Source organism: Athene cunicularia (assembly GCF_003259725.1).
Source record: "Athene cunicularia isolate RWA chromosome 18 unlocalized genomic scaffold, athCun1 chr18_part1, whole genome shotgun sequence".
NCBI lineage: Eukaryota > Metazoa > Chordata > Aves > Strigiformes > Strigidae > Athene > Athene cunicularia.
In genome coordinates this window covers 12788828-12807259 of record NW_020799123.1, presented here as the reverse complement: position 1 = coordinate 12807259, position 18432 = coordinate 12788828, and the positions used below count along the sequence as shown (strand labels likewise).

General features: G+C 45.0%; 1 protein-coding gene across 4 annotated transcripts in view; it reads left to right on the top strand.

Moving 5' to 3' along the window:
* RPTOR (regulatory associated protein of MTOR complex 1) overlaps nucleotides 1-18432 on the top strand; it is a 150558-nt gene that overhangs the window by 17417 nt on the left and 114709 nt on the right. The window lies entirely within an intron of this gene.

Genomic DNA, 18432 nt, shown 5'->3' with positions numbered 1-18432 from the left:
AGACGTTCTGAAGTTTTTCATTCTGAGTTTATAGTTTCTTCTGTTGTAAAAATCTTTGGCCTTAGCTAGTTCAAAACTCTGTCCCAGCACCCGTCAGTACTGTTTGTACCCTTTGGAACAAAGAAAGTTGTGCGGTTAGCGGCTGAGGAAGGGCTTTGGCTTTGTTGTCAAAGGTAGTCTCAGAGCTTTGGTAACTGCTAATTCTAACTAACGCGTATAAAATATATAACGCACGCAAGTTACTGTTTATTTCCTGGTTTGTAACATCCCCTTCACGTCGGGGAAGTGTTTTGCTTCTGGGTGTTTCAATGTCTGTAGTTTCATGTGTCTCGGTAAATAAACCACAGAAGGATCTAAAGATTGAAATTTGAAGTCTGCAGCGTTTTCCAAACAGATGCAAAAACCGATCCGTAGAATCATCTTCACTGTTAATACTCCGTGGTGTGTTCGTGTCCTTATCTGTATGCTCTAGGTAGTTTGGGTGAAAATGTTCCTCTTCAAAGTACCTGGACTATTGACTACTAAATCATAAATTTATCATTAAAAGCATGTAATGTATAACCCATCAGAAATAGTAACTCCACTGAAGGAACTCACTTGCAGATTTGCTTTAATTTTTTTTTTTTCCTTATGATGTGGTATGAATACTAACCTGGTCTTCATTTTTTATGGAAACATTGTTTTTTCCTCTTCTTTTTAGATCATTTTCAGTAGTAATAATAATGATGATGATGTGTGTTTTTGTCAGCACCAGGACTCTATTTCCTGTTTCTGACATTGCTCACTACCTTAGTTAACGTGTAAATAATCTACCGAGTGTCTTTGTAGTGTCTGTTAGTTTGATGTGCAGTTGGAAAAGTTACTGGTGTTTTCCTATCTTGTGTATAGCACAGCTGGTTGAGAAGGCCTTTGTGTCAGCAGTGCCTTAGGTATTTTTCATCAGTCTTTTTATTTAAACTGTGATGGCTTGCATTCACTTATTTGTTTCTTCAGAATTTATGAAACCAGTAGAGATAGGCTCTCACTGCAGATGTTTTGCTTGGGTCTGGAACCTACAATTTCTGAATGTCCCCGTTCCTACAGGGAGATAGATAACTTGGGGGGTTTGTTATTTTTTTTCCCCCAAAGCCTTCCATTCCTTCATGAAGGACTAAGACCTTCAGATAAAGGACAAGTGGCTTTGAGATTGTCTTTGCAGTAGTAAACACAAACTGTTCTTTTGCCAGACACTGCTGAGAACATTTTTCACTGAAAAAAGGGTTGTTGGCGTGTGTGTTGTTAAAAGCAGCTGGTTGTGTGCATTCAGAGTCCCTCCTCTAACTCGAACTTGATGGCAATAGGAATACGTTCAGAGCAATTTGAATGTAAATACAGCTCATACGCGTTCTTTACCTCTTGCCTTTGATACTTTTCAGCCCCCTTTTTCAGGGTTGATTGACTAGAACTGAGTTTATCCTTCACTGAAAGCTGAATGCATTACCTGAATGTGTTGCGGTGGTGAAATGTTTACATTACTAGATCTGTGGATAATTGTCTGTGGGTATGCTTTTTTTTCAGAAGTGTTTTGTAAGTGTATTTATCCAAGAAGGACTTGTCTCGAAGCATACATGGTATATACTTAAGAAAATTTACTTTTGCATTTTTTCCTCTTGGTACATTGACAATTCTTTTTTTTTTTTTTTTTTTTCAATTTTGCAGCCCAAGAATTTGGCAGAAAATTCAAACGGTGCCTGAAATCAAATGGGAGAATAAAACATCTTGATGCAAAAGTGAAAACGAACCTTTTTCTCTGCTCTTTATTACCAGAGCCCGTAGCACCGAGGAATGAGGGACAGGCATCTAGCGGCAGCGGGGACCCTGTGTGGGCTGACCTCACGCTGCCTTGTGGAGTTTGCACAAAACATGAGGCAATTACCGAGCTCAGATGTTGGCGTGCGAGGTGCCTGGTTCTTAACAGTAAATCACAGCCCTTTGAAACATTGCAAAGCTAAACACGTACCGGTTTATTGCACTCTACAGGGCTCTTGAGTTTTCTGCAGTAATAAAGAGAAGTTGATGTGCCATCTGCAATAAAACAATAGGAACATTATTGAATTTCCTAGACCTTTCATATAAATACTAATACATCCAGTTTTGTCTATTTCTCAGTGTTTTGGAAGGGTTGAAGGATTGAGGGAAGGAAGACAATTTGGGGAAAACGAGGCACTCTGGAAAAAAAAAGACCAAATCATTAAAATGTTCTGAAAGAGCAGATATTAGGGGCCGTCAGTGTGGGTCCTTACACCAGGAAATGCCTGTGGGTCACTGTCTTGTTGTGAAGGCACAAATGGTGCTCACTACTGGATCACGTGGTAAGGAGGGATGGGCGAGCCCCTGACACCATTGCCAGGGCGAGCCTTTTCTGCTTAGAGCCATGGATGTTGTTCACATACATGCCCCTTTTTGTTAAACACAAATAGCTTAGGTGAAAAAGCTTTCGAAGGGGTAAGCATGAACATTCTTTGTTTCTGGAAGCTCCCAGGCTGCACAGCTGATGCATGTTTCCTTCCAGGTCTTATTGAACCCCTTCCTAAATAATTTATCAGCTTGCCATTCCTTGAAGTATTCCTTCTCATTAAATTTAAGACTTTGCTTTATTGTTGTGTAGCTACATAAATTTGTGTGCTGCAGGAGTAAAGAACACTTCAGCCGTTGTTTCATGTGCAAAAATAGCGCAGTTAAACAATATTCAGTCATTTCATTGCAATTCTCAAACGAAAATTTTACTGGGGGAAGAGTAGGAGATGACAGAGCTGCAGGCTTTATCTGTCTTTGTAAAGAATCTTCGGAACGAGTAAGAGTGCTTGCGACTCAGTGCAAAGGTAATTTAGCTGTTAGTGAAAAAGTGGAAAGGGGGAAAAAAAAAAGACAGCTCTTCTCTGATGTCACCTTGGGTGGTGGGTTTAGAGTTTCACGGGGCATGGAAGGGGTTAAACCTGAGGGTAATCTGGAAAACCGGCTCCATTCCGGGGACTGAGCACAGGACCCCGTAATGCCCAGCCTGGTTGGAGGGGAAAAGCCTCCCCGGGGACTGGTGTGACTGGCGGAGCCCAGTGACACCGGGGCTTGCTGGTCGCCGGGCCTGGGTGGCGGCGGGTGGCAGGCAGAACACCGTGGGAAAGGGGAGCCTTGGGCGCTGCCGCTGCGTTACGGCACTTGAGTTGCCTGGGATAGAATACTTCAGACTTCTGTTGGAGCTTCTCGGCATGCTCTGTGTTTAAAATATTTAGATATTGATCACGTTGAAACGGTATTTCTCTGCTTCTGGTCTCCGTTTATTGCCCTTTGCAGAATAGGTGCAGCGTCGTAGTAAGTGACCAGCGAGAGCGCTCGCTGGCTGGTGCTGGCGGTAGGGAGCAAATATTTTTCCCAGTTGTTTGGATGCAAATTTAGTTTTCTTGGCAGCATTGCACGTTATGTCGTTCAAAAAGCAGGAACTTGCCTTAGTTTAAAAGTCAAGAGGCTTTCTTTGAAAACAGGAGTAATCGTCTGCGAATTCCAAGCGCGGCTGCAGCGCGCGGCTCGTGGACGGGCGGCAGCCGGTGGGGTTTTCATGTGCAGAGAAGTTTCTGCTGGGTAACGAAATCCCCGTTTACATCCATTTTTCAGCAGAGCCTTTGCTGCGATGCGCTGCAGAGCTGGAGCAGAGGGGTCAGTGGCGAGGATGAAGGTGTTACCCAGCTTTCTCCTGCTCCCGCACAGCGGGCTGGTCCTTTCTTGTGGGCTGGCTGGAGAGAGCGTCTTTCCCTGCAGCCTCTTGGCTGGAGTTCTCTGAGCTGAGCTACGGTGCTTTTGTACAGAAAGCACCAGTTACCCCGTGTGAAATGACCGCTGTGCGTGGTATCGGACAGAACGCCACGAGACTGAGTCGATCTGTGATGACTGGCTTCATCCTCAGAAGGGTGTCAGACTTTCTCTCCTTTCCTCCCCCCTTTCCGCAAGGGACACCTCGGCACTTGGCTCCTAGCCTTCCCTAGGCAGCGAAGGCTCCGTCGCTTCCATTCCTGTGTGCGAGCCTTTGAGAACGGGGCTGTGCAGCCAAAGGCAGAACTGTAGGTTGAACGATGCTCAGTTTACATAATTCAGGATCTGGTACGGAGCAGTCTGGAGCAATGCTTATTAAATTTGCATGAAATTACAGGTTGGGTTTTTTTTCTTTTTGTTGGCTGTGGCTTTTGGCCACTTTCTTTTTTTAACTCTGAACTGATCAGAAAAATCACAGGACTTTTTTCTTCCTTTCTCTCACCTTGCTTGATAATTTTGTCACTTCTGCTGTGTTTTCTGCTAGTCCAAACGAATCCCAGTGGCTCTCCTACCCCAGGTGCTTTGTGCAGTACTGTTCTTTATTCTCTGACAGAAACTTTCCCAGTCCTGCTGCTGGAATGCCAAAACCTGCTGTTCGTAGCCTCGCCTCTACTCAGGAAGAAAGCTGTCTCGGAGCACTGACATTCCTCCGTTGCTGATGAAGTGCATTCTTAACACTGGAGGAGTGGGACCTTGTCTCAGTGAAAATTAATGTTTTAAGTTTTCTTAAATCTCCCTTTTAATGAGAGTCTTTGCCATGTGGTGGTCTGCGCACAGCGAGCTGTGAGACCTCTGAAAAAACAGATGTTTGTGGCTCCCTTGGGTGGGGTTTGGTAATGATTCCTTTCTTTTTTTTTAAAAAAAAAAAAAGTTGTACTCTTGCAGTGCCCAGGAGCCCTGGCTGTGGAGGAGGGTTTGGTTGAGCCAGGTGCTGTACAGATGAAAAGGAAACCACTGCTGTACAGCTCCCAGTCTGAAATAAAGCTGATGGAAACAAGGCGGGGGGGCACAGAGAGATGGTGGTAGGGCCTGGGCTAAACGTGCCGGGAGATGTTCCAGCATGGTGCAATATAGGAATAAGAAGCAAGTGGTTACAGGGGAGATTTGAAAGTGCAATCACGAGGTGGAAGAGAATGTGCTGAGAGAAAGAGGTTTGGGACAGGCCAGAGCATAGGGCTGTAGGTAAACGTGGTTTGCGTGTGGGAGTGCTGAAGGAAATGAGGTTTGGAAGGTGCAAAGGAGCAATAGTAGAGCTGGAGGAGGGGATATCTAGAGAGTAACTCCAAGCAGCACGTTCTGGGAGCTGGAGCAGGATGTAATTGGCACCCTCCTGAGATCCGTCCAGGAACCTCGACAGCCTCGCTGCCGAGCAAAGCCCCGGCCTGGAGTGGAGCTGCTGTCCTTTAAGCTGGACTGCTACAGAATGTAAAGCTTTAGTTATGCTACACAAGAGTCGAGGCCCACAGAGAGCTTAGAAGAAAAGGAAAGTTGTGTTCCCTGCTGTATTCAAGGTGGAATTTGGTCTGATGGCTTATTCTGATGTGTATGGAGGTTTCACAGGAGGGGGGAACTGCTCGGGAGACCCTGGTAGCGAGGTGGGATTTTGTTGTGCCCTGAAGGCACTTGCAGTGACACGGTGGCCAGGTGTTGGTTTCTCTGGATTCATCTCGGCACGGAGGGGAGCGGGCGCTGGGCCCCGCTCCTGGGCAGCTCTGGAGGTGGTGCGGGGCTGCGGAGCACCCTGACCTGTCTGCGGTTCCGCAGAGCTTCGAGTGGGATCTTGCTTTCGTATAGAGACCTTTACTTCAAGTTGAAGGTCAATTCTTCCATGGAATTTGGACTTTTTTGCATCCTCTGGTAAGTAACTTAACGGAGTGTGAGAGTTTTGTACCTCTCGGTAAGATTTAACCCCAGCAAGGTCTGCGATTTGTCATCTGTGCAGCATCCCTGAGCACCACCCTGTCCCGTCCTTTCAGGCCAGTAGCTCCGGGGCTTCTGCACTCGCCCCTGCGATAGCCAGCACCAGCGCAGCCGAAGAGCTTTAAACATCCCAAAGAATTTTGTTTCCCTTACTCTCACTTGCCTAAGTAAAACAAAGTCAATTAACAGTATTGATTTTTCAAGTGCTACGCTGTCATCTCCCTTTTTGTTCTCTCCTTGCTCCTGTTGTGCTAAGACAGTCATCTTCACTGTTTGGATTGCCTACTGGAATTATTTGTGAGTATTTCATCGTAGCTCCACCCTAACGGACATCCCTGGAGTGAAGGGGAGCTATGAGCTGTCAAGGGGGATGGAAATCCCACACAGGAGAAGGACTGGAGAAATCTGGAAGGCAGGATTAAATAAACTTTCAGAAAGCCTTGGCGAAGGGTGGTCTGAAAGGTACATTGGTGTTTGGGAATGCCCCAGTCACCGAGGCTGGTGTGTTAGTGGCGGTGTGGGCACCATCACACAGCAGTTTTGCTTCTGTTCCTTATGCAGTTCTCTTTTTTGATGCTCCATTACTTACATTAGTGTCACTTAATGAGAGACAGGCACTAACATATCTGAACTGATTAGTCTGGCAGATCTAGGCATGTTTTAGGCCTTTCCAGCCCATTTAATTGATGTGGTTGTACCCATTTTTTCACTCAGTTCCAAGAGGTGACATAATCAAGGAGGAGCGGTTGCAGCAATCTTTTATTGAAGTGGGCCTAAGGGAACAGAAACTCGGTACTAATCCCACATGGGCATGCCTGTTCCTTTTATGTGTTGGTTAGTTGGACTGTGGCTGTATATTATCTTTTCCCCCGAGTTGCCAGGCTAAGACTCCCAGCGCTTTGTGTGTCCCGTTGTGCTCAACTAGCAGGTTTTTAAAGAAAGGGTTTTCCTGTTTGTTCCTGATCCCACCCTGTGTGTCGTGCGATGCCTCGTGCAGCTCGCATCCACCGGTGAGCCATGCTCTCTGAGGAGACATCTCATACAATACAGAGAGATTATACTTGTTTGTGGCAATCCTTCAAGGAAACAGTGATGCTTTTCTGATCAAACGAGGCTGTTTCTTTCTCTCTTCTAGTCTGCTTCCCAACAGTTTTCTCATAATTTCAAAGGAACTACAGCCAAGATACTTGAAACAGATAATTTAAAGCCTCTACCTTTTTGTGCATGTTTTCTGTTGTTGATGCTGTTGTTTCCCTCATTAGATATCTCTGGGCTTTGATACGCTTTCGAAGGTTTCATTCCTTGCATTGCTTCCTTCTGCCTAATTAATTGGTAAGTTGCCTGCTGCACATCAAAGGTTGAGCATTTCCTAAAGAGTAACTAGTTAAGCATGAAAACTAATTGAACACATGACCTAATTATTGGTCTCTCTGTGAGTCATGCTTTTTCTTTATTTCTGTAGGGTTTTTTTCTTTTAAAACAACAGCAAATACTAATTGCTCCTGCAAAAGAAATACTGTAGAATTCCAAAGGGGAAAATGTAAGATGGAAAAACTTGTACTTGGTCTCCCTACTCTGCAGATGTTGGAACACGTAACAAAAAATGAAGGGGGGGCGGGGGGAGGAAGACACTGTGACCTTGTTTAAGAAAACCAGGTTTTCCTAAGAGGACTGTATTTGTTGGTTTTTATTTCCCAACAGCCTCTTGAATTTGGCAGCTATTTCAGGCTCTGCAAAATTTTGCTGTATCAATCCTTTGCTGTCTTGCTGAAGATCAACTGTCTTCAGCATAAACCGGCATGTTTTTCCAGAAGAAAAAAAAAAAAGTCTGTCGTGAAAGAGGGGTCAACAAATATAATTGCCAACACCAGTTAATTACATTCTCGTTCTGTCTGAAGAATTGTCATGGCACTATTCTGAGTCTGTTAGCCATGTGCTGTTTCTGCAAAATACCGCTCTAGAAAAAACGGTAGTTTAGCCCGAAAAGCACAAATTGTAAGCATGGTAAATTATGAAAGCCACTTTTTCATGGGTTTTGGATACAGAGAAAATTAGGGCAAATTCAGGAGTATCTGACTTGTAGTTTTCCTTCTGGTGGCTCTCCGAGAGCAGTCTGCAACCCGGGCAGCCACCCAGCCACAGCAGATCCTGGCAGGGCAGCACACGAGACCGGGGTCTCGGTTTAAACCATCAACAAAGATGCGTCACGTTGAAGTTCCTCTCCTTTGTGCTGGAAAATCTGAGCTGGGCCACCTTCTGCCGTCGGGAGGAAGTCGGGGTGAACGGCCGGGGAGATTTCAGCGTCTTTAACCCCCGTGTCCTTCCCTGGAGTTGCGTAGCCTGAGGTGTAGCGGCGTGTCTGCAGGCACTGCTGGGGTGAGTGCCTTCGCACGGGGTAGCTGCACCACCTGCACATAAAAACTCTCCGGTAGCACTGGTAACTGAAGGATTTGGGAGTAAGCTGTACACGTGGAAAGCTCCCTCCTGCCGTTCTGGGGCTTGGTCTAGGTAGAGTGCAGATTTTAATTCTTTTGATAGTGTGGGGAAAAAAAAAATAAATCGGTAAGTCTTTAACACACTACTAAAAATAAAGTGGAAACTGCAGAATTACAGCAGTGATGTACTTAATGCTGATTCCTCTGATTCTAATGGAAAAATAAGGCACAAAGAGGAAAAAATAGTTACGGGCATGAACTGATGCGAAGCAGCGTGTTCAGAAACTGTAAAGACAAGGAAGTGGCATTAAGAACTGTTCATGCACTGCGGATCAGCAGTGATTTGGCGTTCTGGAACCAAGTCAGAACACTTGCAAAATCAGTTTAGTTGGAGAATCCTCCAGGTCTTGCCATCTCGCTGAAAGCCTCAAACACGGCGGGCAGGAGCGACCTGGGGTGAAGGAGACGGGGCAGAGGGGAAGCTGTTGTGGAAGTCTAGGGAGATAAGTCTGAATCGCAATGAACGGGACGTTTAACTCGTGAGCAAACGACACTTCTTCCCATTTTATGCGAAAAGTGATGCAGCAATGTGATAGTTTAGGGTATCTCTCTGACAAACGGCATCTTCACAGTCACTTGAACCGCTCGGGCAGCGGGGACGGGCCTCGCTGGGCTCTGGGGAGGCAGACCTGCCTCGCCGCAGGACAGCGCCTCCACCGCACCCCACCGCTGTTTCTGCACATTTCAAGCGGCTCTTGGTGAAAATGCGACGAGGTGGTGAAGTCTCCCAGATGCAGTTCAGGAGGGCCTGCTCGGCAGGGAGCTGCGAAGGGCATAAAGCCACAAAGAACCACGTTCCTATTTTACCTTCCCTGCCCTTACACGCTGGGTCATTTGCAGGCGCCACAGGCTGCCCTTGCCAAGGGGAAGCTTCTGAGGCTGCCTCTGAAATGCTGCTGCTTTGCTTTCTCACCCAGCGTCTGGATCCCTGTTAGTTTTGAAATCCTCTGTTTGACTGCAGTCACCGTGCTTTCTCTTGCTTTGCTTTCCGTAGTCTTCTGATGACACGATCCATTCACAAGCTTTATCCTTCCTCTCTGTTTTGTTTTGTATTTTGTCATCAAAATGAGGCCAGAGTTGGCAGACAAGCAAGATCTGTGTATTCTAGGGCATCTTCATGCGACCATTGCGCTCTTTTTAATGTCGGTTTGCCCTAAGATGCGAAGAAAGGCCTGATATTAGAAAGGCTTCTTGAAAGAGATAAGCAGCTCTGCCTGCTCAAATCTGATTAACGTTTTTCTGTAATTACCACCCAGCCTCTGTGTGACCTATTTAAAAATACCTTGTCTTTGTGTTCCACGGAGAGTAGTGAATCGCTGGCGATGAGGGACAGGGAGGAGCCTCCTGCAGATCCGCTTGCATCGACCCTGGTGCTCCTTAGAGAATACCCCCAGGTCCCTGCGAGACAAGGGGTCCGTGCAGACTTGGCCGTGCAGATGATCTTGTATTAGACAACAGAAGCTTCTCTCTGGATAGACACCGGAGTTTTGTGCAAAACTTAAGAGCATTAACAAAGAAAACTATTTACATTTTTATTTATGTTCCTTCTCTAAGGCAGAATGAGAAAAGCCTGAGATACTCTGGTTTTAACTCCTTTCGTATGGATCTTAACCTCTGAATTTGTTTTTCCTTCTCCTGGCTCATTAAGCTGTTTGTTAATTTGAATATAATTTCATTTAAAAAATACTTTGCAATCAGAGGAAAACCTGAAATTACTAAGTAATTATTTAGTATTGAGAAGATGAACAGCTTGTCCTGGCATGAACACAGGGTCTAGTCCCTCCCGTTGAGGACGATGCACTTTGTCTAGAATACAAAGACGAGCAGTTTGAGGATTTGCTTCTGCACCAGGCTATGGCCCCGCAGCCGAAACTGGGTTCCAGGTAACTTCTACATTTATGTTTAAGAAACAAGAAGATGCAGAGCCTGAGACTTTTAAAGAGCTCTTAAAATAGAGGTTATAAAGAAGGCGTAGTACTGGAATGACACTTGCTTAGGAGTTACGTTATTTGACTAAGTAGGTTTTAAAGCTGTGTCCTGGTGCGTACTTAAAATCCTGTTAGAGCATTTTGTGATGTGACCCATCAAACTGGTACCTGACTGAGGATAGAGATCTGGCATGTAAGAAGCAGATTACATTGGATTCTTTTACAATTCCCTTTGTTTAAAAACAAACAATTATTTACACAGTCATCTCAGAAGGTTTATTTTATTTGAACAGACAGGGTCGGATTCTTACCACACAGGGCAAGCTGCCGGGTAGAATTTCTCTGAATCTTGAGCAAACTTGCCCAGTGTAGCAGTTTGTAATTGCTGAGAAACACACCTGTCTCCTGAATCTGTTGTAGCAGATATCCAAGGTTAGCAGTCTTGATTTTTGTCTTCCCTGTCAACATCCCTTCTCTTGAACAGACTGCTCAAAGGTGGTTTTTTTTTTTTTTATTTTGGAAGTATTATTGAATACGGAATCCACACAATGAGGATTAGGTACTTTAGAATTCATTTCACATTGGACTTAAAGGCAAGGTCAAAGACTCTGCAGAGGAAAGGTAAAGTCACTACAGTGCTGACTACAGTCAAGCAGATAAATGTTCCACCCTTACAGCGTAGCCCTAGTAACACGTTTTGTCCTAGACATCTAGCAAATTAAGTTATTTAAGTCTTGGGCTGCTCGTGTGTATTAGCATGTAGGTGATTTAAATGGATTTAAAAAATGCAACTAGGTATCTGCAGAGGACTTACCTAAGACTTGCAAGAGTCTTCCTTGTGGCTTGGTTTAGCATTTAAACCCCAGTATCTGTCAGTTATAGTATGTCTTCGCTGTAATGAATAGTTTTCAAGTTAAAAATAAATAATAATATTATCAGAAACATTTTTTCATGGCCTGCATTAACCAGGTTAAGCTGTTGCTTGTGACATCGATTTGGGATTTCCAGCAGGCTCCCTTGTACTTAAATATGTAGTTTTTTATTATCTTTGATTACCCTGATGTAAACTGATGAGGATTAATTTCATGTGCCCACAATGTAAAATTTAAAAAACACCTGAAAGGTGTGTTTTGTTTTTTGTTTTTTTTTAAAACAAGTAAAAAGCCTGGAGTCTGTGGTGATGGTTCAGAGTAATTTGTATTTGTATTCATGTGTCTAACCCAGGAGTTATTGTGGTCATATCAGCTCAGGTTTACAGGCAATTGAATTTATGACCGACTGATAGCAGGTGTAAACGGGAATCACTTCTCACATTGCCGAACCGAGCTCTGGGGTGATCCCACAACGTGCTCCTGCGGCTGTTTACTTCTCTGCCGCCCGTGTTCTGCAGTCTGACCCGGTCCGGCAGAATCCTGCGCTGGCGCTCGTGTTCGCAGGCGCAAGGAAGTGAACAGCAAAGTTGCATCAGTGCAAGCGTTGTGAAATTCAGAAAACCCTCTGTGAGACTGCAGGCTTCCTGCCAAGTTCTGCGCTAGACGCCGTTTGCCAGGTACCGTAGGACAAACTTGTCACACCACCATCCTCCCCAGTAACCTGGGAGTGACCGCAAGGTCACGTGCTGCCTCGAAAGGATTTCTTTCTGTCTTCCTGAGGTTTTGCTGCTGTTTGCTTGGGGGGGCTGCACGGGTTAGGGTACAGTGCTTTGGGGTGAAACGCCAGCTGTCCTTTGGGGAAAAGAATCCAGATTTATTACAAAACATACTTTTTGTTGATGTAGTAAGGGCTATTTTAAACAAACGCTTGTAACGGGGTAGTGCAGAACACGTTGCTAGGTGAAAATACATTTTTGACTGATTTCCCGAGGAAAGCCAGGCTGTTAAAACCAAGAGGTTGCGTCTTGCGCCCATCGTACGTCCCGGCGGCCTAAACGCACCGCATGCTATTTTTGAAAGGGTTGAGAATTCAGAATTTAAATTTGTCCTAAACATTTGTGAGAACAGCTGGGTGGAGGTAGGGGACAGGCTGCGTGTTGTGCCCTCCCGGTCAGTAAGGAAGAGGCTGCAGAGAGAAAAGACCCTTAACACCCAAACCTTCGGAAAGAGGCTGCATCCCACGGGGTGACAGAAAATCCCCAAATGAACAGCAAAACTGGGGAAAATTTGGCTTGATTCTGCTGCTCATGGAAGAATTCTTCTATGTGTAGATGGTTCATTTATTGTGAAATTTTGAAAAAAAAAAAAAAAAAAAAAAAAAAACTCTTGGTACAGTTTTAAACTTGTTTATTCTTTGATGTGTTTCCAAAGGCAATGTAAATTCAGGATCCCAAATTCTTCTTTGATGCAAGAAAAAAAGATGTGTTTTTAGTAAATATTAAAATTAAATCATGGTAAAACACGGGATTGAGATACCAATAACAGTTTTGAATGAACCGAACAACAAAGTATTTTTGTTATGAATGAATTATGAATTTTTTTACTGAAACGGTTTCAGGATCAGAAGATTTGGAAGCAGGCCAACTTAGTGTCGTATCCAGAAAAAGAAAAAAGTGTGGGTATAACAACATCATGAAAAGTTCATAGTAATAAAGTGAATTGAGAAGAATTTAGGGAGTACAAAGCAACTAACAGTGAAAGTTGTTAGGAGCAGGAACCATTAGTGTGTGTTGGAAGAATTCATGGAAGAAGCGGCTTGGAGAAACCTGCGTGGGATGGAGCCCTGCCGAGGTTTATCCCTTCCGTTAGCTCTGGCTGCCCCTGCCGAGGCTGTAGTGGGGGAGCGAAGCTGAATCCTGGGCAGGTAACGGGACGGACTGGCGGGGCTGTGCTGCGTCTCACCCGGGCCCTGGCCAACATCTCCCACGAAGAACCTCGGCGTGTGTCTCGCGTGCTTGGAGCCTTCCTGAGCTGGAGCTGGAGTCTTGGTGCTCTGCTGTCCTGCACACGTTGTTCTTCCAGGAGTTGACGAATGCTGAAAAGGTTAAAGTGGTTCGAAGAAGCGACTGAACGGTGGCGTTCCGTGACAAGGCTTGGTTAAGCTGTGTGTGTCCATTTGCTCTAAACGTGTCAGTGGACATTTTCACTGTAGTTTACCTACTTGTAGTGTTGGAAGAGATAATAGCAAGCCATGAGACAGTGGCTAAACAGTAATTAGTTCTCATTCGACAGGCCACCGTTACGTACAGCTTCTGTATCCTTTCTCCCGGCAGGGAGTCCTAGCCCTCATGTGGAGGCCGTTGCACACCTGAAAAAACCCAAACACGCCATCTTGGAGATGTAGGTGTTTGCTGGGTCTCCGCAGGGACAAAATGCTTTTCGGATTTTTTTTTTTTTTTGCTTTCCTAACGATCTCCAACTCTGTACTTGGCTTTGACGCCTGCTGCTGGGCTGATGTTTATATGGAACGGCTCCTTGCACTCCCAAGATCTTGCTTCTGAGTGCCGGCGTGGAGCTCAGGGCTGACTGCGTAACATCAGGATGGTTTTTTCTTCTTGCGCAAGGTTCGAATGTGTCTGTGCTGGGTATCGCCTTCGGCACTGCTGCTGAAACGCTCCCGATCGCAGGGCCTGCCTGCAGGAATTCCGGGTGACCCTCAGCCGTCACCAGACTGCCGTATTTCTGCTCATCCCCTTTCCAGGAGTATTTATGAATGTCTTGGGTGATTGAGGCTGCAAAACTGATCCCCTTGGAACTTCACAGTGACTCCTCTCCACAGACAAAATTAATGATTCTCCCTCCACCCACCAGTTTTATAAGCAAGTCTTTATATATGGACTTTCCTCCAAATCTTGTCTTAAGATCTTGCTAAATGTCTTCTGGGAATCAAAATGGGTTTATATCAAAAAGATACTTTCTCTCATCTCCATGCTCTTTGATTTCTTTAAAAAACTCATAAGAGTTTGATTAAAAAAAGAATATGGCTTCTGATTATAGATGCTAAATGGACTCTTCCCTGAGGTGTTTATTCATGTTTCTGTTTGTTTATTATTCCTACCAGTGTGCTCAGCACAGATGCCAGACTGCTCCGGATTTCCTCTGGATTCATTAAAAAAATTATGTCACGCTTACTGCTTTCATGTTTACTGATACCCAGGCAGTTTTAAATTTGGGTCACTCTCTGCAGTCAAGGTCAGCAATTCAGTACTTGAGGTAGTTTAGTTTACACTTTGTGTTCCGAGGTTCCTGGAGATGCGGAGGGGAGGGGGAGGCTCTGGTGATCTCGGGGCTGGGAACTGATGGCCGTGGCTGATGGCCGGGTCAGCTCGGTGCCTGCGAGCTCTCTGCCTCCAGCAAGTTAAACCTTATCGTCTGCTTTCCACAGCTTGGAGCTCGTGGCCACTGGGAGCAGCTGCTCAGGCTGTGCGTCACCGTCCTCCGCGTTCTTATGCTGGTCCCGGTGTATCTTGTAACTTCTTTTAACGCTCTGGAACCCACCTTACAGATCTAATCGGAGATTTTTGTGTTGGTGGTTGAAATACTGATCCGAATGTTGGTTCATCTAAGGTGGTTTTAATACCAAAACTGAAAATAGCAGTCAGTCTTAAATCTTGCTTACGTTTTGTGAGAGAATAACTTTGATTTGGAAACCTTCCTAAGGAGAAGAAAACTCTGAGGCTCGAAGAAGCAACAGCCGCCCCTCAACCAAATGAGCCCCAAAGCATAGTGATGCCTTGCAGCCACAGCGAGCGGACAGTTCTTACCCTGTGCAACCCTTGGGCTGCAGCAAACCAGAGCAAATCTTCAAAGCCCAGCCAAACCTCAGCTCTGCTTTTTCTTATTTTTTTCCAGCTAGACAGAGGAAATCAGAAGGGTGCTTAGGAAACTGAATCCAGTGTTTGCTAGATATACAGTGTACTCTTTCCTCATAGAAATTCACTTACAGCCTGTAAATATTTATAAACATAAAAATGTGTTGTGGTCTGTATTCATCGCTGTTTACTGCCTGGATGCTGAGCGTTACCCAGTGCAGGATAAGGGAGCCGGGTCGTGCGGCCCCCGCACACGCTTGTGTGAGTCTGTCAGAGGTTACTTGTGGTTTATCTGATCTTTGGGTAACCACCCAAATTCCGTCTGTGTATGAGCCTGTCGTCTGCGTTTTGGAGCTTTTTAAGTTTTTTGTCTTCTTTCTGCTCAGCGTGAAAAAGTTCCCTAACAAAAGGGCTGGTGGTGATTGTAAAGAGTTTCTGAATGTTCAGAGAATAAATCTGACGTGACCTTTTGAGAAATGGAAACGAGGGTGAATTTGAGCATCCAGTCAAGAACAATAAAATCAAAGTTCCAGTCCTTATAAGGACAAAAAAGATGACACAAATCACTGAGCCGCCTTTCTACTGCACTAGAATATGATTTAAACCTTTTGAGAAGCTTACTGAAATTTTTTTGACCCTATTTTTTATTTTCCTGTATGTCATTGCAAGATGACTTCATAGAATGATTTAAAAATAAATGAGTAAAATTATGGTAACGCTTCTCTTCTAATTTATCTGAGCTCTCCCTATTGTACTTTAATTTGTTAATGTCCAAGTATAAATGCTGCTGTTGCCATGCTGCTGCTTTATTAAGTGAGGATTAGTGTTTTAAAACAAAACAGAAGCTTATCTGTGTGGGGTATAGTTAAAATGCCCTGTCTTAATTTGGCTCTATTGCAGATAATAGCTATTTTAGTCTTTATCCAGAAGGTTTTTTTATAATAATTTAAAAAATGTATTTGAAATCACTTAAGCCAGGATTTTCCAGGACTTTGTCGCCTCGGTGAGTGGAGATCTGAAAGAGAATTCCTTGCCATGCAAAAACCAGTGGAGGTTTTGTTCTCAGAGCTGGTTTTTCCGGGCTGTGGCCGGGCCCTGCAGCAGGTCGTGGGGTTGGGATCCAGGCTGGCCGGGTCCTGCCTCAGCTGCTGCGAGAGGACGACACGTGACTCGGATATACATAGAAGTTATTATCTCTATTTCTGTCGGTGCCACTGCAGGTAACTTCTCTTTCAGCTCATCTGCTGTATATTTATGCCGTCCTCAGGAAGAGTTTTCTGTTTAAAGTCTCGTAATAAGCTCTCAGAAGGGCTGATGGTAACAAATGTTCCCACCCCATCGCTGTAAAAATCCAGTGCTCTGTAAGAGTTGGGCTTTTGGACGGTTTTGTTGAGCCAATTTGTTAGCCTGTATTACTAACGGGATAGTTACTACTCTGTGGTACTGCTGGTGGGGTAAGTAAAACCTAGAGCAACGCTGAAAGATGAGAATTGCTTTTTCCTGTACCGTAATTCAGAATCAGACTTTAATATACTGGTCACTCAATTAAAAAAGACTTATTTCAGTTTTTACTACCATAGCTGTTTTATTATAGGCTGTGAAGGTCACAGGATATGAAAGCACAAAGGTTTTCATTGTGTAGTTCAGCTGGTGTGTATCTCAGTGCTGAGCATCGTGTGAAAACGCTGTAAATGGGCATTGTTGCTCCTTCGTTGATCCTTGTTATCAAATAAAAGTATAGAAAAGAAAGCAGTGGGACATAGATGGAGATGTTTTGATTTCATCAAAAGTTAAATTGCAGCAATTGGAATAATGGTGATACGTGGAGGTAGTCTTTATGGTGAATAGCTCTAAAATAGTAAAAAAGAGGAGATACTCCTCATCTCTCCTCTTTGCCGCTTTTGCAGCGGCGATGCAGCTTGGCAGAGTTCTTATGCAAGGATGACAATCAAGACAGGAGCACATGCGTGTAGGTGTGGTGTAGGTTTAAGTTTCTCCAGTAATCTCCATAATCTCCAGTGTTTTCTCCATAATTCTTTTTCCTACACATGTCCCCATTCTTGGGCCTTTTGATTTTCTGAATGGTTACGTTGCTCAAAATTTCTATCTAAATGTGTTGAGCTAAATAAAAGAACTGCAACACCAGCCTCTGCATGAGTTACGTTTTGCTCGGGAAGAGCGCTGCCATCGTCTTGGCAATGTTCTTTTCCATTGTTTTGTGTATTTACAGTGTGTTAAATAGTATAAAAAAAAAATAAAAAAAAAAGTAAAACATCAATGATGATGTTTCGCGGTGCGGCATAATATGGTCATCCAGTTACACGTCTGTGAAACTGTTTGACGTATATATGCTTGTTTTATATGTCTAAGCCAGAGTTTGTTCCAGACGTTCAGAGGAACATGTTGCATCAAACTGGCAGTTGCCCCATAAAAAGATGGAATCTGAGTTAATTCCATTTTATCTTTTTCACTTTAAGGAAAACTAAATCTAGGGGGTTTTTACTGTTCATCATTAATAGATCTTCAGACATCTGAGAAACATCTCTGTCTGCAGGTTGGGTTGTTTTTTTATTCTTTGGATAGAAGACCCTGCTCTGGCTTCCCATGCTGCGGGAAGGGTTGTTGACAGAGCCGCGTTGGCGCTGGGTGCCGCGCAGCCCGGCCCTCCAGCGCGCTGCGTGCCGTGGCGCCGGGGGAGGCTGTGGCCCTGCGCTCCGCTGCCGGATGGTTTGTGCCGCTGCAGGCCTGGGGACTCGCTGAGATTCCCGTCTGTGACGAGGCGGTGGCAGTCAGCCGCTCGGGACCGCAGAGACCGGAGTGGTGTGTCAACCCCCGGAGCACCCTGCCCGCCGCCGGGTCGTTCCCGTGTCTGCCGGAGAAATCACCGGTTCCCGTGCCGCTGCGCCGGGGTGGAGCGGAGGGAAGCAGCGTGGGTCTGCGTCCTCCCAGGGCCCTTCACGCAGGACCGCTGGCGTGGCCTTGGCGGTGTTCTCAACGTTTGACCTTTAACAGTCGGTTCAATAGAACTGGCTACAGAAGTTCTGTCACAATTTCCCCATTGTTTCAGCACCTGCTGTTAGTTCTCCCTTTCCCCGTTTTCCCCCTGGCGTTCTGCTCCCTCCTTCCTCACCGGCCACACTAGCTCAACGGACTCGTGGAGCAGCGATTCCGAGCAGTGACCTTGATCCCTTGAGCGGTAGCAGAGGGGTTTGTGTGCTGGGCTGGAGGCTCCGGGACGCCACAGCCACGAGGCGGTATGAAACCTGCACATCTTCGGCCCTTGAAACTGCTGGTTTCATTGCTCTTGTTTTTTCAGTAACTTATTTCTTCACAAGGCTTTTTATATTTCTGTTTTTCAAATTTGGGCATTGTTCCAAAAAAACACTCTCTTGGAATAATTAGATTGCTTTGGTTCCTTTTAATTAAATCACGTTAAGTAGGCTGTCTGTGTGCGTGGCAAAGTCTTGGGTTTAGTGTATTTTCTGCATTTGGAAACTGGGAT